The sequence below is a fragment of the Scyliorhinus torazame genome, chromosome 8, assembly GCF_047496885.1.
Source record: "Scyliorhinus torazame isolate Kashiwa2021f chromosome 8, sScyTor2.1, whole genome shotgun sequence".
NCBI lineage: Eukaryota > Metazoa > Chordata > Chondrichthyes > Carcharhiniformes > Scyliorhinidae > Scyliorhinus > Scyliorhinus torazame.
Window position 1 is genome coordinate 142,544,335 of NC_092714.1, and position 24,470 is coordinate 142,568,804.

General features: G+C 44.0%; 1 protein-coding gene and 1 pseudogene across 8 annotated transcripts in view; both read right to left on the minus strand.

The window, feature by feature from the left end:
- The window catches only part of lrch1 (leucine-rich repeats and calponin homology (CH) domain containing 1), a 247,196-nt gene that overhangs the window by 203,724 nt on the left and 19,002 nt on the right, over positions 1-24,470 (minus strand). The gene's annotated exons all lie outside the window — the stretch shown is intronic.
- On the minus strand, positions 9,698-11,905 carry LOC140428154 (heat shock protein HSP 90-beta-like; annotated as a pseudogene).

Here is a 24,470-nt window from a genome sequence, read left to right on the forward strand (position 1 = left end):
AGATTCCTTATTTAGACCTACTACTTATTGGCCAAACGATCTGTATCCTGCCATTCCCCGCCTGTTCATGTGTCTATCAAGATACATCTTAAACGTTGCTATGGTGCCTGCCTCCACCACCTCCCCAGGCAACACATTCCAGGCACCCACCACCGTCTACGTGAAAAACTTTCCCCGCACATCTCCCCCAAACTTTCCCCCACTCACCTTGAACCTGTGCCCCCTTGTAATCATAGAATTTACAGTGCAGAAGGAGGCTCCTTCAGTAATTGAGTCTTCCACCCTGGGAAAAAGTTTCTGACTAATCACCCTGTCTATAACTCTGTTAATTTTATGGACCTCAATCATAGAATCATAGAATTTACAGTGCAGAAGGAGGCCATTTGGCCCATCGAGTCTGCACCGGCTCTTGGAAAGAGCACCCTACCCAAGGTCAACACCTCCACCCTATCCCCATAACCCAGTAAACCCACTCAACACTAAGGGCAATTTTGGACACTAAGGGCAATTTATCATGGCCAATCCACCTAACCTGCACATCTTTGGACTGTGGGAGGAAACCGGAGCACCCGGAGGAAACCCACGCACACATGGAGAGGATGTGCAGACTCCGCACAGACAGTGACCCAAGCCGGATTCGAACCTGGGACCCTGGAGCTGTGAAGCAATTGTGCTATCCACAATGCTACCGTGCTGCCCGAAAACACTTGCGATGGCCGGAATCAGGTCTCCCTTCAGCCTTCGTCTTTCCAACGAAAACAATCCGAGTTTATTCAACCTCTCCTCATAATAGCTAACACGCTCCAGACCAGGCAACATCCTGGTAAACCTTCTTTGTACTCTCTCCAAAACATCCACGTCCTTCTGGTAGTGTGGCAACCAGAACTGCACGCAATATTTCAAATGTGGCCTAACTAAAGTTTTATACAACTGTAACATGACCTGCCAACTCTTGTACTCAATGCCACGGCTGATGAAGGCAAGCATACAGTATGCCTTCTTGTTACTTGAGAGAATCCTTCCAGTGCAGGTGCTCAGACTCCCAACAAGCTGAAAAAAGCATACATGGAGCTATTAACTTTCTTACTGTCAGAGTAACAGTTTGTGGGAGAATATCAACTCAAAACACAAGCTTTCTAGAGAGGCTGTGTGCTGTCAAGGAGCCAAAGCATTAAAGAAGGTTTCCCAAACTTTCAGTAAGTTTAATAATGTTAAAGTGAATGTCTATTATTAAGAAATATTATTGTGGTATCCTCTGCAGTGGCTGCTTTGACACCAAGCTGGCAGCTTAAATATAAATGTTGCAAAAATATCTTGAGTGATATTATTGGAATGGTTTCTGATCATGGTTGAGTTGCTTCTTTCAAATTGCCCACAAGTTAAGTTCTGGTTTCATTACTGTAAAGAGAAACATTTGAGAATTTCTTGTCACACTTCCCTGTTACAAAAACTGGGAAGAGGTGAAAATGCTGAGTGATAAGCAAAACTAATTTCAGTCAGGCTGTGAACAGCCATTAGAAAGCCAGTTTGCAGATCACCTTCTAGATGTGTGAAGTGAAAGCATTTAACACTGTGGATGCAAATCACTCAAAGATTAAAGAGAATAACCTTGAAATCAAAAAGAAAAGCAGTAAGAGCACATATGTAAGGCAGGTCAATCAGTAAATTGTTATTCAGAGTAAATAAACTCCATCGTGATTGACCAAGATGTGGAGATGCCGGCGTTGGACTGGGGTGAGCACAGTACGAAGTCTTACAACACCAGGTTAAAGTCCAACAGGTTTGTTTCGATGTCACTAGCTTTCGGAGCGCTGCTCCTTCCTCAGGTAATTCATCTGAGGAAGGAGCAGCGCTCCGAAAGCTAGTGACATCGAAACAAACCTGTTGGACTTTAACCTGGTGATTGACAAAGGAAGGAATCCAAATGAAAAGTGAAGAAAGAACAGCTAATGTGATGAGTACACAAAGGTCACTCATTCACAAAGCAGAGCATGGAATTAGCAGAGTTGTTGAAAATGTTGGACAAACAGCATCTCGGGTTGCCTGTGAAAAAACATTTGATAAAACTATGGTGAATTCTGCTTACTATACAACAATTAAGAAACAATTAGCTTATGGCGGGGAAGGGGGTAAAAGGTCAGTAGTTACCCTGTTCTAAGTGCTCACTAACCAAAAACAGGATTCGACCAGTCACTCAAGTACAGCACTACACCTCATTCCACTAAATAAACAGACTTTCCAAATCAATGTTCTTGGGGTGCCCCCATCTAAACCAGATTCTCATCAGGGATAGCAACACAAGATGAAGTGGCTGCACACATTTCTGGGTAATGTAAGAAGTAATTCCACACGGTTCACAGACAATCAAGCCAAAGGTGGATGGCACAGACCAGCCAGAGCTGACCATAAGATGTAAGGGCAAAAGTCGGCCACTCGGCCCATCAAGTCTGCTCTGCCATTCAATGACATCATGGCTGATCTGAAAGTACATGGTGCTGACGGGAAGCGCTCAGAAGCAGCACAGTTGGTGCAGGCTGTGTCGTGCTGACAGGAAGCGCTCAGAAGCAGCACAGTTGGTGCAGGCTGTGTAGGACACCTTCCGATTGCTGAAGCGTTTGGCAAACATTCAGTGTAAACAGTGCAATGAGAAAATCTGGAAAAATTCAATTGGACAAATCAGACCCAGAAGTTCCAGGCAGAGTTTGAGTTTGGGAGGGATGTGGGGACAATTGGTTCCAACCCAAACAATTAAAAGGAAGATTTATATTTATAAAACATTATAGTATGTCTTTCACAAAAACTCACAAGGACTTGACACAACTCTGTCGGAAAATGCAAGTGAATGTCCAGTTATTCTTGGAGGTGGTGATGGTTGAGGGTGGAATATTGGACAGCAGACCATATTCTTCAGAGTGTCATGGGATCTTAATCTTTATCACAGAAGAGGGAAGCAAAGGTTCAACTTAATATAATAACCCAAGAAGGGCGGCATGGTGGTGCAGTGGTCACTGGCCATGTGGGGATTGCACATTCTTCCCGTGTCTGCGTGGGTCACACCCCCACAACCCAAAGATGTGCAGGGTAGGGGAATTGGCCACGCTAAATTGCCCCTTAATTGGAAAAAAAAGAATTGGGTTCTCTAAATATATTTTTTTAATGTAATAACCCAAGAATAGTCCATCCAGCTGCAGCATACCCTCTTAGGAATTACAAATTGAAAAAAAAGAACCAAGATCCACCTTCTACCATTCTGCTGGCCACAGGATACACTGGTAAAGCGGTTGTTAATTAATCAGAGCTATCAAATTTTATCAATCAGTCCACAACAGCCTCAAAAACCATACAAGGAAAAATCCAATGCTGAAGGGCTTTGAGAATCATTGGTCCAACCTGCTCCTCCTGAGCATGCCTCACTTGCCACCTATGTTTCAGCGCTGCACGAACAAGTCAGGTGGATAACGTGCTCAAATCCTGCAGTGTGGCTTCAACTATTCACCTTCTGACGCGAGAGGGAAATGTTTTCTCTGAGCCAAGCAGCCACAGCATCAGGATAGGCACTGTACAGTTACATCATACAAATTGATAAACCTTGCATTCACTTCATATACCATGAATCAACTCATTGTTTTGATTCCAATTTGTTCTGAGGCAAACATTTTGATTATGGCGTCTTTCAAAAGAGTCAAAACTGATATGTGGGTTGATTATTTTACAATCTCATTTGAAAACCAGGAATAATTCAGAAACAAGAAGTAATAATCTTTATGATTGTCACAAGTAAGCTTGCATTACACTGCAACAAAGTTATTGTGAAAATCCCCCAGTCACCACACTCCGGCACCTGTTCGGGTACACAGAGAGAATTCAGAATGTCCAATTCACCTAACAATCACGTCTTTCAGGACTTGTGGAAGGAAACCGGAGCACCCGAAGGAAACCCACGTAGACACGGGGAGAATGTGCAGATTCCACACAGTGACCCAAGCCGGGAATCGAACCTGGGACCCTGGTGCTGTGAAGCAACAGTGCTAACCACTGTGCTACCATGCCGCCCAGTGAGAGGAGAAGCAGCAGAATGGTGAGAGAAGCGGGTGGGAAGGTTAGCCTCTGCCCTCCACACCGTATTCTGTATACTGCTGTCAGCACAAGTATAGTTCTATCATAGAACCTTCCAGAAAGTTTCAACAAGATCATTCCCCTAAAACTGTTCGCAGGCCAATGGAATAGAGCCATTCAGAGCAGAAAACTCCCGGTTTTGAAACCTTAAGTTTGTGCTCGGTAAGTTCACTGGGACAGACTGAATATGGATGAAAGTTTGAACATAAGTCCAGGCTCAGCACTCTGGTCCTTCGCTCTCTCTCCCATCCCAATACTCAGGTAAGCAATGGTCAATTGGCCCTGTCAGCTGTTATTATGTAAAACACTGTCTCAATCAGGCTGCTTGTTCCCTCAATCCTCATGCAAATAGTGCCTGGGACAAAACAAAAGGCTGGAGCCGTCATGTTGCTGAGAACTCCACAGGTTCAAGGCACATTACAATGACTGGGATTTGGAGGAAGTTAGAAAAAACGATTTCTGAGCAATGCCTAACTAACTACCTACAGGAAACAGAGTGGAAGCCACAGCAGCGCCCAGATTGGGAAGGATCCCACAGAGAAAGAAGTTATTCAGGATAATCAGAGCCTTGGCCAACATCAACATGTCCCCAGAATGGCAATGGGAGTGGATATCAACCTCCCATTGTTCTACAACTGAATTGCAATTGGTTTACATCGCACAGGCTCAAAAGACTGAAATTCTCTTCTGGACGATTCTTCCCCCAAAGTGCATTAAAATAGCCTGCTGGCACAACTCAGCTGCATTCTACTGATGCACGCGCCAGGGTATGTGGATACAGTCCACCCAGGTACAAACCTACAAATAATAACATAAAAGACTCTCACAGTTTGCAAGCTCCAGACTGGGCTACATAATTAGGTGTTAATTGGGCATCGCTATTAGATGTGACGTGAATACATAACACTGTTAATTACTGCATAACTTCCAACAGTGACACACAGTTTTGGGCAATCACACTGTTGAGGTCACTTTAATCTACGCAATTGGATGTCTTGCACCACCTGAAGCCCTGCAGGCAAGCACTGATTTTAATTCCCTATTTATGATCTGTGCTGGAAATCACCTAATTTGCACAAGGACAAATTCCTCACATAAACGAAGTTAGTTCCAAAAACGCTTGAAGCTAACCCTGGTGCTTTCCTGAGGCAAACAAACCCACAGAGATAGGAAGAAGTACCAGGATATCCCATAAGTCTTCTATATGAGGACAATAGAAAAGCCATCGTACACACTGTAATTAATATGTTGCTCAGATTTTCCAACCAATTGTTAATTTATTATTAGGGTGTCACTGCCAGCGTCAGCATTTGTTGCCCATCCCCGTTTGCCCTTGAAACGAGTGACTTGCTAGGCCAGTTCAGTGGGTCTGGAGTCACATGTGGGCCAGACTATGTAAGGGTGGCAGATTTCCTTCCTTAAAGGACAATTAAATTCCTTCCTTAAAAGAGGGGCTGTTTAGCACAGGGCTAAATCGCTGGCTTTGAAAGCAGACCAAGGCAGGCCAGCAGCACGGTTCGATTCCCGTAACAGCCTCCCCGAACAGGCGCCAGAATGTGGCGACTAGGCGCTTTTCACAGTAACTTCATTTGAAGCCTACTTGTGACAATAAGTGATTTTCATTTTTTCATTTCATTTTCATCAATAAACCAGATAGGTTTTTGCAACAATCAATGAGTTTCATAGTCACCATTACAGAGACTAGTTTTTAATTCCATATTTATTAATTGAATTTATATTACACTGATTGCCATGGTGGGATTTGAAGCAGTGTCTCCAGAGCAGTGGTTCCCAACCAGAGTGCTATGGCACACGTGTATGGGGGGGGGGGGGGGGGGGGGGGTCTTCACGACACACAAGGGAGCCACTGCCCTCGGGCATTAACTGGGTCTTTGGACAATACCACAATGCCACCATCTCCCCTTATAGAACAATACAGCGCAGTACAGGCCCTTCGGCCCACGATGTTGCACCGAAACAAAAGCCATCTAACCTACACTATGCCATTATCATCCATATGTTTATCCAATAAACTTTTAAATGCCCTCAATGTTGGCGAGTTCACTACTGTAGCAGGTAGGGCATTCCACGGCCTCACTACTCTTTGCGTAAAGAACCTACCTCTGACCTCTGTCCTATATCTATTACCCCTCAGTTTAAAGTTATGTCCCCTCGTGCCAGCCATTTCCATCCGCGGGTTGGAAATCTAAATCATAATTTAATCCGTACAAAGCTTACCACTTTCAGAGGGAATAGGTGGACAGGAGACTGCTTGCTAACCTCGATAAACTGGGGCTGAGGAGGACCACGTCAAAAGTGTAATTCCACATTCCCGTTGATTTGCTGCTACCTCAAGTTACTGGGGCTAGGTGGTCTGATTTTGGACTTAAGCACCATAGAGAACAGTTCTTTCCAAGTCTCTCAACCCACAGAATTCAAATGGGGAAAACAAGCAATAAGAAATGTAAGCAGAGATAGGGGTGCCATGCCTGGGTATTAACATCTAATTGGGAAGCCCTGCAATAGACTTGGCTCAAAGCGTTGAGTGACAATATGACACTTTATCTTTGGGGTACTTGAACCCGAATCTAGCCTGGATACAGGTCTTCTCCAACACCATAGTATACTAACTTATTGCGATTATTGGAACTAGGATTTGGCCAAAGTCTTTTCAGTTTTACCGTAACTGTTTATCAAGGCACTGTAAAAGAATAGGTTTCCGGCGCATGTGTGCATGCAAGCATTCCTATAGGTGGTATTATAAAACAGATATACACTTAGCACGGCCAACAGGGGAATCAGAGCAGACGTGCTACATGGTGTTGAAGATTCTGGTCGTTGACCGGAAGTTGCACATTATGAAATGCCATTAACCCGACTGTCCATGTGGTTTTCTCACATCCTGGAGAACTGCAGTGGGATGGGTGGAATTTTAATGAATCAGTGACAAACTGAGCAATCTCTAACCAAGTAGCAACTGCATGACACACCCAAGAGATAAATGATCAGTTGTGTCCCTGGGCAGCATGCTTAATCTCCATTTGGCCTACTAGGATGAGCTTTTACATTGTTCTACTGCAATTTTCTACCAAACTCTACACTCCATCTAAGAGAGCCCATGTACTACATTGCCTCATTCTCAAATACTGCTGCCTCATCACGAGATAAAATCCTTGGCAGTATTAGTAATTCAGTCAAGTCCGGATGCTACAAGTATACGTCATTTGCTACTGCCGCTGTCATTGTTTTACATTTCTATTTAGGTGTCCAAATAAAATAACTAGGGAAATCAGCTCAACAATTCATTGGGCAGAGGTGAGAGTATTCCCTACGTCTTGATTCATTGATTGATTGATATTTATTGTCATACGTACTGAAGTACAGTGAAAAGTATTTTTCTGCAGCCAAGGGAGCGTACACAGTACGTACATAGTAGACAAAAGAATAATTGACAGAGAACATTGACAAATGGTACGTCAACAAATAGTGATTGGTTGCAGTGCGGAACAAGGGCCAAACAAGGGTAGCATAGGACATCATGAAGTGTTCTTACATGGAACAGATCAGTCCAAGCGAGAGTCATTGAGGAGTCTAGTAGCTGTGGGGAAGTAGATGTTCCCATGTCTGGTGTGCGGGTCTTCAGATTTCTGTATCTTCTGCCTGGTGGAAGGGTCTGGAAAAGGGCAAAGCCTGGGTGGGAGGGGTCTCTGACAATGCTGTCTGCCTCCCTGAGGCAGCGGGAGGTGTCGACAGAATCAATGGGAGGATGGCAAGCTTGTGTGATGTGTTGGGCTGAGTTCACCACACTCTGCAGTTTCTTGCGATCTTGGGCCGAGCAGTTGCCATACCAAGCTGTAATGCAGCCGGATAGGATGTTCTCTATGGCACATCTGTAGACGTTTGTGAGAGTCGATGCAGACATGCCAAATTTCTTTAGCTTCCGTAGGAACTAGAGATGTGTTGGGCTTTCTTGACTGTTGCATCAACGCAAGTGGACCAGGACAGACTGTTGATGATGGTGACCCCCAGGAACTTAAAGCTATCGACCATCTCCACTTCGGAGCCACGTCTCTCAATGGATGAAGTTAACAACATGGCTGGCTTATGTTAAATACTTGGTGAAACTGAACATATTCTTTTTTTTTAATTTTCCAATTAAGGGGCAATTTAGTGTGGCCCATCCACCTACCCTGCACATCTTTGTGGGTTGGGGGAGGGGGTGAGACCCACGCAGACACGGGGCTATTAGAGCTTACATTGATGAACTGCGAGATATCCTAAAGAGATGAAGCGGAGAAGAAAGTCAGTCGAGTGATCAGTCTCCTTAGCGGGGACTGTCCCTGGAAATCTTGCTGCATAGTATATCGAACATCCTGGTCGATTTGGGGAGATGTTGCCAGACAATGAGTGTCTGAGGGGAGCTGGAAATGATTTCCCGGCCAAATTTGTGAACTGGCTGCCATGCTTTCACAATCTCGATTTGAAAGATTGGGCGTTTTGAGTTCAACAGAGCACATTGTATCGATCTTCGAGGCCTGGGGTCAGTCGAAGGTTCCGACCACTAGTCTCACGGTGTCTTGTCCTCTATGTTCATTGAGAAGGGGTGGAGGTGGTCGGACACAACGGGTATTCCCCACCTTCCAGGGCCTCGGGATGACGACATAGCGGAGGTGCAGGGGCTTGAATGAAACTCCAGATTGATTCTGGATGTTGCTTGACAATCCTATCGTAGCTTTGTCATTTTCAAGCTCCCTGGATGGCTATATTATTCTGCAGTTCATCATTAATCCTGAACTATGTTCCTTTGTGATGTTACTCCTGATTTCTTGTAGCTTTGGCCTTTCCAAGCTCTGTGGATGGTGATATTATTCTGCAGTTTATCAATAATCCTGAATTTTTTCCCCTTATGATTTTATCGCTGATTTCGTGTTATTGCATTTCATCCTGACAAAGGTGTACCATATAAGAGCACAAAGGCATTTGTCGCCCGTTATCCTGTTCTGGCGAAAATGGCCTCATAAATCCTCAATGTGGGTGAGGGAAAGCCCCATTTAGAACTATTGGTGTTGTCTTTTTCTTTCATAGTTTTGTTATTTTGGGATTATGGAATCCTTGTTTGTCTCCTATGAAGGTCCAGTCAGACTATGAATCCTGGAGAGGACAGGGCCTGAGTGTGTCTGATTGCTGTGGCTCAACATTGTTACTGTCTTTTTTCAGTTGGAGGTTAGGCTGGGTGGAGTAGGGACCCTTCGCCAAGTGGTTTTATATCGGGACTTCCAGACCATCCTTCTCCTTTTTTTTTTGCACCAATAGTTTCGGATTTAATTTTACAGCACACAGCTGCAAAAGTATAAATGACATGCATTTGAAAATAAAAAAAGGACCGTAACATCTGATAACGACTGTAGTGCAAGACTCACTCCCCCTAAAGAGAGCTGGTCCAATCCACATTGATCGGATCAGACTGGTCAGACAATCATTACTTTACACACTGCACAACAGATCCTTTCAAAAGTCCAAATTAAATACAGCAGTCCAATTGAACACACCAAGGAAGAATACAGAAAGGAAAAGAACAGCTTTAGTCAACTTCCTCTATGTGGGATGCATCCTCATCTTCCTCCAAGGGTGGGATCTCTTCAACAGATTGTGGAGTAATCCCTTCCACAGGCACCTCATCATCATCAATGCCCAGACCCAGCTTGATCAATCTCTAGATACGGTTAGAGTGCGTCTGTGGATCATCCAATGAAAACCCAGAGGACAATAGCGCAGTCTCGAAGAGCAGGATCACAAGGTCCTTAACAGCTTTGTCGCTCTTGTCTGCTTCAGCTTTCTGCCTCAGAGTGTCCACGATTGGGTGGTCAGGGTTGATCTCCAGGTGTTTCATGGCCATCATATAACCCATGGTTGAATTGTCCCTCAGGGCTTGAGCCTTCATGATCCTCTCCATGTTAGCAGTCCAGCCATAGGTGCTGGTCACAAGGCAGCATGGGGAGAAGACAAGCCGGTTCGAAACAGTCACCTTCTCCACCTTCTTGTCTAGAATCTCTTTCGTGAGCTTGCACAGGTTATCATACATGGCTCGGTCTTCTTCTCGTTTTTTCTTCTCCTCATCGACCTCAGGCAGCTCAAGGCCCTCCTTTGTGACAGAGACAAGCTGCTTACCATCAAACTCCTTCAGCTGCTGAACACAGTATTCATCGATGGGCTAAGTCATGTATACCACCTCAAAGCCCCGCTTCCTGACACACTCCACAAAGGCAGAGTTAGCTACTTTATCTTTGCTTTCACCGGTTATATAGTAGATGCACTTCTGGGTTTCTTTCATTGGGAGACATAGTCTGACAATGGGGTGAGTTCGTCTCCACACTGCGAGGTGTGGTAACGCAACATTTCAGACAGCTTCTTGCGATTCTGGGAGTCCTCATGGATACCCAGCTTCCGGTTCTTTGAGAACTGCTCATAGAATTTCATGTGGTTTTCCTTGTCCTCTCAGAGAACAGCTCCCTGCACTTCTTGTCAATGTTCTTGTGAATGACTTCAGGATTTTGCTCTGTTGTAGCATTTCTCGGGAAATATTCAAGGACAGGTCCTCAGAGTCCACCACACCACAAACAAAGTTCAGATACTCTGGGATCAACTCCTCACAACTGTCCATGATGAAGAGTCGGCGCATATACAGTTTGATGTTGTTCTTCTTCTTCTTGTTCTCAAAGAGGTCACAGGGAGCCCTCCTGGGAATGAACTGGAGGGCACGGAATTCCAGCTGGCCCTCAACAGAGAAATGCTTCACAGCAAAATGGTCCTCCCAATCATTAGTGAGGCTCTTGTAGAACTCGCCATACTCCTCCTGCGTGATGTCATCAGATTTGGTTTGTTCTTAGTCACTATATTTCTCTTTGATCTTCTTGTCCTTCTTTTAACCATCTTCTTCATCATTAGACCCTACATCTTCAATCTTGGGTTTCTCTCCTTCGTCCATATCCACACCATCCTCTTTCTCAGGCTTTTCCTCGGTTTCAGCCTCATCGTCACGGATCTCCTTTTCCCGTTCCTTCTCAACAAAGAGTGCAATAATAATAATCACTTATTGTCACAAGTAGGCTTCAATGAAGTTACTGTGAACAGCCCCTAGGCGAATTGGATAACCAATGAACTGAGTATGTTTCTTCACAACCTCTTTGATCCTCTTCTCCTCTACTCAGCCTGATCTTCTTTCAGATGCAGGACCACCTTTGTAGCACGGATGACTGCATCAGCAGAGTCTTCCCCATCATCCTTTCCAGTAAAGTCTTGCCACTGAAGGAGCCACCAGCTGATGATTCCCAGGTATATGCCTCATCGTCATTGTGCTTGGTGAGCACTGTAACCTTATCAGCCACCACGTAGGCAGAATAGAAACCAACACCAAACTGGCCAATCATTGAAATATCTGCACCAGCCTGTAGAGCTTCCATTGAAGGCCTTGGTGCCAATGGTGCCCAAGTTGTTGATCAGATCAGCCTTGGTCATCCCAATCCCAGTGTCGATGATGGTGAGGGTACGTTCACGCATGTTGGGGATGATTTTAATCTTCAAATCCTTGCCACTTTCCAATTTTGAAGGATCGGTTAAGCTTTCATATCGGATTTTATCGAGAGCATCAGAGGCACTGGAGATATGTTCCCGGAGGAAGATTTTTTTGTTAGAATAGAAGGTGTAAGATCAATGACATAAGCTGAGCAATCTAAACCTGAAAGGCAATGGTCTCCACCTCATCATCAGCGGTGCAAATTTCTTCAGGCATCTTGCTGTCTCTGTCTCTGTCCTGGTGCTGTGTGCTCTGCTCTGCCTCCTCTCCGCTCCCTCCGCCAAAAAAGCCAGACTATCCTTCTCCTTGAGGTTTGGGCTTCCCTGCGGAGGCAGTGTCCTGTTTCTTATGAGGCTATGCTATTCTGTCCCTGGCATCCTTTTTATGAAGGTGTATGTTGCTGGACCCTGTTTGACGTTTATTGTCTAAACCTGGTGTTCCTCTCATTCTGGGGTTTCCTTTTGTGATCCAGGTAGAAGAAGCACTGATACAGGCATCCGATGTGTTACATTTGGTTTTAGAGGGTTTCTCTTGTCGTATCGGGGTGGGGGAGTATCCCTTCTCGAGACACCCCTTTGATGGGTGTCTTGACAATTCTTCTTTTCCTTGTAGGTGGGGTTTCCTCTGTCAAGGATGGCTTAAATCTTTCAATGTCAGTGGGGACTGAGCGGTGCCTGTGATTGATCGAGGTGTATTGTGTAGTCAGTCTTGGCATGGTGTAAGTATCCTCGTTTTACTGGCTCCTGTATACAAGAGTGTACACCGCCAAGCCATGCTTCTACTGAGGGCGATATCCTGTTGGTCTCCTTCGTTTGGGATATTCTTTCATTGCCTGAAGGTCTTTGCCTGGAGGTTGAATTAGGTTTCAAATGTGTTGCTTTTTCTTATGGGGGGGGGGGGGAGAGAGAGAGGAGGAGGCACCATAGGGCCATGTGCTCATGGCTTTATGCTGCTATCCTCAGATTCCCTGCTCATTGTAGCATCATTGGGGCAGCACGGTAGCCTTGTGGATAGCACAATTGCTTCACAGCTCCAGGGTCCCAGGTTCGATTCCAGCTTGGGTCACTGTCTGTGCGGAGTCTGCACATCCTCCCCGTGTGCGCGTGGGTTTCCTCCGGGTGCTCCGGTTTCCTCCCACAGTCCAAAGATGTGTAGGTTAGGTGGATTGGCCATGATAAATTGCCCTTAGTGTCCAAAATTGCCCTTCGTGTTGGGTGAGGTTACTGGGTTATGGGGATAGGGTGGCGGTGTTGCCCTTGGGTCGGGTGCTCTTTCCAAGAGCCGGTGCAGACCCGATGGGCCGAATGGCCTCCTTCTGCACTGTAAATTCTATGATAAATCTTTTTATCCTGCCATTGTCTGTGTGAAGGGAGACGCGACCACAATGAGTACAATCTAAATCAATGGACTTAGTCTTCTCTTATGAATATGTGGACTAATGATCACTCTGTACTAGATTTTGGAGATTTGTTGCAACTTCTGTTATATGTAAAATATCCTGACCCATCACCCTTACGCTGCAGGGATCAGCATCAGTGTTACTACAACACAGGATTATTTCCATAGAATCCCTACAGTGCACAGGGAGGCCATTCGGCCCATCGGGTCTGCAACGACCCTCCAAAAGATTGCCTAGGAATATTGTGGGACTGTGTTTAAGTCAGATGTTTGAATGCTCTTCCCTTTCGATCGGGTCCTCTCTATGCTATGTTCAGACTACCTCCATATCTCAATTCTGGTATTCATCTCCCACAATTGATGTGAAAATTCAAAGGACAGGTCAGAGATCCAGCATCTTAAAACAGGATGGGGAGGAAAAGAGAGCGAGAGAGAGAGAGAGAGAGAGAAATGTCTTGAATCTTTCCAGCACTCCAAGTGCTCAATAATTTCTCTCACATTTAAAGAATGTTAAAATTTACAAATATTGTTCTACAGCCGGTTTTGGAGCTTGATTCTTTTAAATTATGAATTTCAGCCCCCATTGCAGTAGGGTAGGCCAGCCCAAAGGTAAAAGGCAAACTACACAAACATTGTGGATCATTTCAATGATGTGAACGTTAAGAAATGAGAAGACCAAACCACTAATAATTCACTGAACCAAGAACCTGCTCTGTTATCAGCCAAAGCAGCCCAGTCGAATGTTTAGGGGACCTATATCCTGACTTGCCTGTTGTCAGGAACAGCTTTAATCTCTCCAAGTCAGATGGTTCCCTCCCTGTACTAGGCAAGCAGACAAAGGGGCAAAATTTAAGTGCTGCTTAGAACATTAAACATTCCGCCACACTTGGAAAATACATTTTTGTTTTCATTGAAAAGCTGGAAAGTTAAATGATGCTCCCCCCTCCCCAGATTAAGCAGTCGGGGGTTAGAGAACAAATGTCTTTTGTTTCGAGGGGTGAGATGAGCACAGGAAGTCTGGATATCTATTGACTGGCATACGATTTCCAAGTTTGTTCAACCTTCAGATCTAGTTCCACAGCCACACAAAGATTGTGCAGTGGGGTACTCTTAGTTATTTCTGTCCAACTGTCTGCAATATACAAAGCAAAAGAAACCTGAAAGTGCTGTCAAAGTAACTGTGAGATCAATACTTTCTATGATCTCTGTTACTTCATCACATGTAGAGTGCCCCATTATATACATTTGAAGTACGTGTCTGTGTAATGAGACACAGCTCACACTGCAGATAATAGTGCACTACCATTTTGCTGCCATAGGCTTTTTGTTTTGGACCACATGTCCTCATTTCCTGTGATTGTGGCCTGTTCAGTTTTTTTAATCAGGGAGGGGGAAAGGGAAAGGAGCAGTTTTGATGTTATGAGGTTAACTGACTTCTCCCTGAAAATTATTCAGTTATTGATCAGCACACGGATATTTCTCGCGGATCGCAAATGGGAATTTGGCCCAAACTCTCATTTCATATAAGGTGCGTCAGAGAAAGTGGGGCACAGAAGCCATCAGTGACAGCCACGAGGCAAATGGAACCTAATCTTCTCCAGGCTATAATGTGAAAATGAATCTTCACTGTAGAAAATACTTGAAAATCAAGATTTGAAAGGGAGAGAGGAACAAACAATCACCATCACTAGGGAAAAGGTGCTTGGAAAACACCTAAAGGTTGACAGGACCCCAGGACCAAATGACCTGTTGTTTCGGGTCTTAAAAGGGGTTGCATAGATAGTAGAGGCACTGGTTACAGTCTTCCAAAATTCCTTAGCTTCTAGAAAGGTCCCAACAGATTGGAAAATAGAAAATGGAACACCTTAATTCAAGAAAGGAGGGAGACTGAATGCAGGAAACTATAGGCCAGTTAGACAAACATCTGCCATGGGGAAATTGCTAAAATATATTTTTAAGGAGGTTATAACAGAATACATAGAAAATCATAATGGGATCAACCAGAGTCAACAACAGTCCAGGTGTAAAAAGGGAGCCTGTAAATGCGGTATACTTGCGATTTCCAAAAGCATTTGATAAGGTTATGACACACAGCAAAGGTTATGACACACAGCAAAGGTTATGACACACAATAAGAGCTCATGGTGTGGGGATAACATATTGGGATGGATAAAAGATTATTTGGCCAACAGGAGGCAGAGAATAGAGATAAATGGGTCTTTTTTAGGTTGGCAAGGCTCTAACTTAGTGGTATTGTCCCAGGTCTCAGAACCCTGTTGAGGGTGCTGCGCTATTTCAGCTCTTTCATGTCAAATTCCAGTGCAAAAACCCACAGAAAGCCTGGACTACTAAACTAGAAACCCAGGGTAATGCTCTGGGGTTCAAATCCCACCACTGCAGATGGTGAAAGTTGAATTCAATAAAAATCTGGAATGAAAAGTCGAATGAAGACCATGAAACCATTGCCGATTGTTGTAAAAACCCATCTGGTTCACTAATGTCCTTTAGGGAAGGAAATCTACCATCCTTACCTGGCTTGGCCTACATGTGACTCCAGACCCACAGCAATGTGGTTGACCCTTAACTGCCCCCTCAAGGGCAATTAGGGATGGGCAATAAATGCTGGCCTAGCCAGCGACGCCCACATCCCATGAATGAATAAAAAAACTAGTAAAGTGCCACTGGGATCAGATTGGATTTACCATCTACATCAATGATTTGGATGAAGGGACCGAATGCATAGTGGCTAAATTTGCCAATGATAGCAAGATAGGTAGGACGGAAGTTGTCGAGAGGTGGTAAAAGGTGTACAAAGAGATATAGGTAAATAAGAATAAGTGGGCAAAAGTTTGGTAGATCAGCGTAATGTGGAAAACTGTGCACCTGTCCACTTTGGCCAGAAAAGCAGTATACTTTTAAATGGAGAGAGACTGCAAACTCAGTGCCAAGGATGAACCGGGCAACATGCCTCAACGACTACTGTCCGATGGCCTTGACATATTATGAGGTGCTTCAAGAGGTTGGTCATGAGACACATTAACTCCATACTTCCAGACTGTCTTGATTCACTGCAATTCGCATACCCCCACAACCAGTCCACAGCAGACGCCATCTCACTGGCCCTACACTCATCCCTGGATCATCTCAACAACAAGGACTCCTTCGTCAGACTCCTATTCGTTGATTACAGCTCCACCTTCAACACAATAGTCCCAGCCCAGCTCATATCCAAACTCCAAAACCAAGGACTTCACTCCTTCCTCTGCAACTAGATCTGCGACTTCCTGACCCATATCCCACAATCAGTATGGATAAACAATGACACCTCCTCAACACCGCGGCCCTGCAAGGCTGCGTACTTAGCCCCCTACAATACTCCTTGTACACATGACTGTGTAGCAAAATTTGGCTCCAGCTCCATCTACAAGTTTGCTGACGACATGACCGTAGTGGGTTGGATCTCAAACAACGATGAGTCAGAGCACAGGAGGGAGGTAGAGAACCTAGTGACATGGTGCAACGACAACAATCTCTTCCTCAACACAGCAAAACTAAGGAGCTGGTCATCGGCTTCTGGAAGCAAAGTGTCAAACACATCCCTGTCTGCATCAATGGTGCTGAGGTGGAGATGGTTGACAGCTTCAAATTCCTAGGTGTGCACATCACCAACAATTTGTCCTGGGTCCACACACTTCCACACTATGACTAAGAAAGCACAACACGCCTATACTTCCTCAGAAAACTAAGGAAATTCAGCATGTTGACATTGACTCTTATCAATTTTTACAGATGCACCATAGAAAGCATCCTATCGGGCTGCATCACAGCCTGGTATGGCAACCGCTTAGCCCAAGACTGCAAGAAACTACAGAGAGTTGTGAACACAGCCCAGTCCATCACGCCTCCACCTCCCATCCATTGACTCCATCTACACCTCCCGCTGCCTTGGGAAAGCAAGCAGCATAATCAAAGACCTTGCCCACCCAGGCGTTATTCTCTCTTCCAGCCTCATCCATTGGGCAGAAGTACAAAAGTCTGAGAACACGCTCTAACAGATTCAAAAACAGCTTCTTCCCCCCTGTTACCAGACTCCTGAATGACCCTCCTATGGAACTGAACTGATCTCTCTATCCATCTTCTTTACTGTGGTAGCACTAAACACTGTACACTTCACCCGATAGCTATGTCTCTGTATTTACATTGTGTATCTATCTTATGTTTTTCATGTATGGAACCATCTGCCTGGACTGTACGCAGAACAATACTTTTCACTGTACACATGACAATAAATATAAATCTAAATCAGAAATATAGGACACAGGGCTGCAAAGGTAATGGCTAAAGTGTTGTACTACATCAGTGAGATGGTATTTGGATACAATGTTTGTTACCGACCTATAAAAGTCACAGGTGTGGAAGATGGAATGGGGGACCCAGCAACAAGAACAAGCTCCAATGTGATGTGCCTGAGGCACAATGAAAGGTTAGAGAGACCAAAGCTCTGGTGGTTAAAGTGAGACTTTGTCAAGGTTTACAGAACACAAAGTAGTGAAGGTAAGGGAAATCCAGATTATTGTTTCAGAGTAGGTCTGTGAATGACCAGAGAACACAATTTTTGCACACAAAAACTATATCTCAGCGATTGTAGAATCTGTTTTTACTCAGAAGGAAATGTTTAAAATAATTTTGCTCCTAAAGCAGTGCATTAAAGGAAATTGAGAGCTTTCAGAAACACATTTGGATGTTTCATAGATTATCATAGAATTTACAGTGCAGAAGGAGGCTATTCGGCCCATCGAGTCTGCACCGGCTCTTGGAAAGAGCACCCCACCCAAGGTCAACACCTCCACCCCATCACCATAACGCAGTAACCCCACCCAACACCAAGGGCAATTTTGGACACTAAGGGCAATTTATCATGGCCAATCCACCTAACCTGCACATCTTTGGACTGTGGGAGGAAACTGGAGCACCCGGAGGAAACCCATGCACACACGGGGAGGATGTGCAAACTCCGCACAGGCATTGAACCAAGCCGGAATCGAACCTCGGACCCTGAAGCTGTGAAGTAATTGTGCTATCCACAATGCTATCGTGCTGCCCTAGTGTCACTAGTCTACTGGTCTTTTCTTTTACGTGACAAAATGTTTTGAGGAGTCACTTATTCGGAGCACACGTAATCCATTTCATGGTTGCCTGCAGTTGATAAACTCCATATTGGCTCTCCAGGTAGTTTCATAGAATTGCTCTAGATCTCACCCAGTTGGAGGCTCTGTAGAGTAGGCTAGCAGTGAGAAGATCCAACACAGCAGCTAAAGATTTTACTCTTGTATTAAATGGAAATAACTTTTCAGAAGGCTGAATTTGAAATTGGGAATGGCTTTGAGTAACAAGTCCTCTTCCGTAACATTCTTTCCTCTAAACTAAATGGGAGTAAAATCTGGTCAATGGTTTTCTGCCTTTTTATAGACTGCTTGACACTGGAATATACCAGATGCCCAACCTGGGCATTAAGTCTGCATTTGGCAATGAATGGGTTTGTCATCAATTTACCATCTAATTAACAGACTGATTCAGGGATATCAAATCCTGTCATTAAGCAGCACTGAACTTCTGTACAGTCACTGTGCACAAATAAACCAATGCTGACAAGGGAAACACCGAACAGACAACTGGCAACTTTGAAGGCATTAACAGTGCAGTGGTTTTACTTGATGGAAACAGCGGAGGTGTTTTAGCCGAGAAAAGAACACCAGCAACATTACATTTGAAAACATGAATGATTACATACAGAGAGAGTAAAGGGAGGAAAAAGACAGAAAGGGAAGGAAGAGGAAAAGAAAAAGTGTCTTTCACAACTACAGCATTTAATATTTCACAAATGAAAAAGGCAATCAGTAAAGCAAATACCTTCACCATAATGTGTTAACACATCATCAGTACAATTATAAACCTGGTCCTTGAGGCTTTTACCTGTCTGGTTGATGCTGTGTAACTACCAGGGTTAAAAAAAAATATTTTTATGAAGAGCTTCCATCTCACTGAAGATGTTTCTGACAAATCCACATCCAATAATCTGTTCTGAAAACTCTATTCACAGGTATTGACAGTCTGCTTCTATAGTACAGTCTTCCAGGAGCTGACAGTCTGCTCCTATAGTACAATCATACAGGAGCTGACAATGTGCTCCTATAGGGCAATCTCACAGGAGTTGACAGTGTGGCGATGATGGCACAATGGTTAGCACTGCTGCCTTACAGCGTCAGGAACCCGGGTTCAATTCCCATCTTGGGTGGAGTTTGCATGTTCTCCCTGTGTCTGCGTGGGCTTCCCATCCGGGTGCTTCGGTTTCCTCCTACAGTTCAAATATGTGCAGGTTAGGTGGGTTATGGGGATCGGGTTGGGGAGTGGGCCTAGGTAGGGTGTTCTTTCAGAGGGTCGGTTGATGGCCCGAATGGCCTCCTTTTTCATTGTTGGAATCCTGTGTGTGTTCCTATAGTACTACATCACAGGGGTTGTGGTGTGTTCTTACAAAAATATCTTACAGGTGCTGAGAAAATACACATGCAGTACAGTTTTACGGATGCTGACTGCACTCCTGTAGTAGAATCATGCAGGAGTTGACAGTATTTTCCTGTAGTCTAGTCTTAAAGGAGTTGATAGCTTGCTTCTATAGTACATTCTTACGGGAGATGACAGCGTTCTTCTATAGTCCAGTCTTAAAGGAGTTGACAGTGTTCCTATAGTCCAGTCATAAAGGAGCTGATAGCGTGCTTTTATAGTACAGTCTTACGGGAGATGACAGTGTTCTCTAGTCCAGTCTTCAAGGAGTTGTCAGTGTGTTCCTCTAGTATAGTCTTACAGTAGCTGACAACATTCTTCTATAGTCCAGTTTTACAGGAGCTGACAGTGTGTTCCTCTCGTCCAGTCTTACAGGAGCTGACAGTGTGTTCCTATAGTACAGTCATACAAGTGCTGACAACGTTCTTCTGTAGTCCAGTCTTACAGGAGCTGACAGTAAGTTCCTATAGTAGTCTTACAGGAGCTGGGTGTGTTCCTGTAGTACAGTCTTACAGGAGCTGACAATGTGTTCCTATAGTATTGTCTTACAGGAGCGGAGTGTATTCCTGTAGTCCAGTCATACAGGAGCTGACAGTGTGTTCCTATCATATAGTCTTACAGGAGCTAAATGTGTTCCTGTAGTACAGTCTTACAGGAGCTGAGTCTTCAGGCAGTGTGTACCCCTACCGAGCTTCCCACTGACCTCTTCCTGACTTGTACCGTATTGTGTCTGAAGTCAGTTGGAAAAAGAGAAATGGCTGACATTTGTCAGTACGAAGTGCTCACAACACAGACAACTAGTCAGCCTAATCACATCAACGCACTGTCAAAATATTTTCCTAATGTATCCTATCGTATACTGATCAGGTTATCACATCACTTCAGAAGAAGTCACAGCAGTGCACTGCTTCTCAAACAGCCACTTTCCAATCAAACATTGCTTAGCAGATGAAAATGTGGCATATCGGTGGTAACATTTGTTTTGAGTGTACTCAGCAGTGGTGGACAACAGTGATGTTGGCATAGGGTCAATTCAATGCTTCACGAATTCTGGCAATACCGTTATGTTGGGGAGCACTTCAAGCTAAATTAATTTTTTTCTTTAAAGGCATTTATTTCATTTATTTACAAACCAATGATGCATCAAATTTGCCAGCATTTTGCCAGCATTTCACTGAAAACCAAACAGCTTCTGCAGACTTCAAACAATCTTTTATTTGACTGGGTCAACACGATGGATAATTAAAATGCCTGCCAATATTGCAAAGCTGCTCAAACAGTAATTATTCGCTAAGGGTTAGATTTTAGCAACACTCTGTCAGCTCATCTTACCACATTCCTCATCCACAACCCAATTTCTCCAACATAATTATTTGTTGAGGTTCTTCGCAGCACAGGAGCTGTGCCGTAAAAGCTGAATTGTTAGGCAGCACTCAAACTGCAATCTACCAGCCAAAGCTCAAATGTTGCGAATTCTCACTACTCAAGTGTACAAAAATGGAATATTGCAACAAATCAAATTTGTATTGAAGGTGATTATGGATATTTCACACTCAGGTTAGAACTGTCAAATACTGTCATCACATCTGTTTAGCACAGGGCTAAATCGCTGGCTTTGACAGCAAACCAAGGCAGGCCAGCAGCACGGTTCGATTCCCGTAACAGCCTCCTCGAACAGGCGCCGGAATGTGGCGACTAGGGGCTTTTCACAGTAAATTCATTTGAAGCCTACTTATGACAATAAGCGATTTTCATTTTTCATTTCATCAGAGTGCAAGAACATGATCCAATCATCCACTTTTCCTGCATGTGATTCTCATTCACTTTTCTTTTTTAATTTTTAAAGTACCCAATTCTTTTTTGTCCAATTAAGGAGCAATTTAGCGTGGTCAATCCAGTACCCTGCACATCTTTCCGTTGTGAGGGCGAAACCCACGCAGACACGGGGAGTGTGCAAACTCCACACGGACGTGACCCGGGTCGTGACGCCTTGAGGCAGCAGTGCTAACCACTGCACCTCACCTCACTCACTTTTATTACAGTCTGAGTTTTCAAACTGAAACAGTAATCCCAAGGGGCATTTAGACCAACTGCTCAAATCCAGCTCATAAAGATGTGGTGAACTGCTCCTCTCTAAACCTGGAGTGCAGGGTTCTCACTAAAAAGGAGACCAGACATTTACTGAAACTAGTAACGGGAACAAAGTGAGACCAGCAAAGGTGCTGGAGTGGGCTATTTTGGAATACAATGAACTTCCACAGAAACCAATCAATAGTATGTGAGATTTAACACCAGTGCCATTGGGAGAAAAGGAAACAGAAGAACCCTGGGGAATAAGAGGTGTTCAGCTCACCAACACTGGCATCTCACAGCTTAACCAGCACAAATAAACCAACATGGAAAAAAAAACAGACACCACATTTTAGCGTTACACCAGAATGTAATGCCCCTGTATTTCTTCTAGAACAGTCTTCAACTTCAGTTTCTGCTGTTTCGTCTTCTGGTGCCTCTTTGAAGCAAATCTATTCACTGGAGTGCAAGGATTCACCTCCATCTGAGCCTTTGCTCCATTCTGTTAGATTGCTGGCAGTCACTGTATCCATTCATACTGCAGGAACTGGACCAGTTATCAAGACTAAAACACCTGGACTTTCAGTCTTGCCCCAACTGGCCTTGATGTTAGCTCAGAGGCACAGAAACCTCCTCTGTGATTAGTATAGCTGGCCTGACTCTTACTTTGTTACCCTAATCATTGGTGATTTAGTTGATATAGACAGCATGCAAAGAATTATCAAGGTCAGGTAACCACAGGCTTTCAGCAAGCAAGCTAAAGCTCTTATGTGCGAGAGGTGAAAGGGACTTTTGTCTCTTAACTAACTAGGGAAATGGTTAAAATTCGAAACACTCTCCCCAATGATCGGATTCAAATCTGTGATTTCCCTCAGCCTAAGTTCTTCTTTTGAACATCCCTTCTGTTCAGAATCCTGAGCAAAGGTATCATTCTGCTTCGACACAGCAACTTTATTAATATAACACCTACAGTGTGGAAACGTACGTTCACATGCTTCACAGAGATAAAGTCTGAGGCAATAAGATATTTGGACAGGTGACTAAAAGCTTGGTCAGTTGCGGGTTTTAAGGAATATCTTAAAGGAGGAGACATAGGGAAAGGGGCTTCAAGAATTCCAGAGTATGGGCTCCAGCTGAATGCATGGCTGCCAGTGCTGCAACTGAGGGGGAGGGATGCATACGTTACAGAACACATAGTTCTGGGACTGGAGTATTGCAGAGCTAAAAGAAATAGAAAGGGACACAGCCTGAAGGGATTTACATTCCAGGATGAAAATTTTAAACTTAAGACATTGGGACATCAGTATTTAACGGAAACACTTCATTATAAGGTTCCAGTGAACAGCGCTAGACAGGCTACGAGCAAAAAATAATTTTGGACTGTTATTTGTACAGTCCTTAAATAATAAAGTCAGAACTGAACTTTGTACACTTACAGCTGTATGTGAGAGAGAGAGAACTAGACGTTGAATACTTCCAGCTGTATGTGAGCGAACATTGGACATTGCACACTTCAGGCTGTCATATGAACTGAATATTGTACACTTCCAGCTGTGAGAAATGGATATTGTACACTTCCAGCTGTGAGAAATGGATATTGTACACTTCCAGCTGTGAGAAATGGATATTGTACACTTACAGCTGTGAGAAATGGATATTGTACACTTACAGCTCTGCATATTAGCTGAACATTGTATCCTTACAGCTGTGCATATGAACTGGATATTGTACACTTACAGCTGTGAGAACTGAATATTGTACACTTACAGTTGTGCATATGAACTGGACATTGTACACTTACTGCTGTGCTTATGAACTGGACATTGTACACTTACAGATGTGCATATGAACTGGGCATTGTACACTTACATCTGTGCATATGAACAGGAAATTGTACACTTACAGCTTAGTGAATTGGAGATTGTACACTCACAGCTGTGGGAGATGGATATTGTACATTTTTGCAGCTCTGTGAACTGGATAGTGTACACTTACAGCGGTGAGGACTGGATATTGTACACTTACAACTGTGAGAAATGGACATTGCACAATTACAAATGTGAGATCTGGATATTGTACACTTACAGCTGTGAGAAATGATATTGTAGACTTACAGCTGAGTGAATTGGAGATTGTACACTTACAGCTGTGAGAACTGGATATTGTACACTTACAGCTGTGAGAACTGGATATTGTACACTTACAGCTGTCAGAAATGGATATTGCACACTTACAGCTGTGAGAAATGGATATTGTACACTTACAGCTGTGAGAAATGGATATTGTACACTTACAGCTATGAGAAATGGATATTGTACACTTACAGCTGTGAGAAATGGATATTGTACACTTACAGCTGTGAGAACTGGATATTGTACACTTACAGCTGTGAGAACTGGATATTGTACACTTACAGCTGTGAGAAATGGATATTGTACACTTACAGCTGTGAGAAATGGATATTGTACACTTACAGCTGTGAGAACTGGATATTGTACACTTACAGCGGTGAGAAATGGATATTGTACACTTACAGCTGAGTGAATTGGAGATTGTACACTTACAGCTGTGAGAGCTGGATATTGTAACCTTACAGCTGTGAGAGCTGGATATTGTACACTTACAGCTGTGAGAACTGGATATTGTACACTTACAGCTGTGAGAAATGGATATTGTACACTTACAGCTGTGAGAACAGGATATTGTACACTTACAGCGGTGAGAAATGGATATTGTACACTTACAGCTGAGT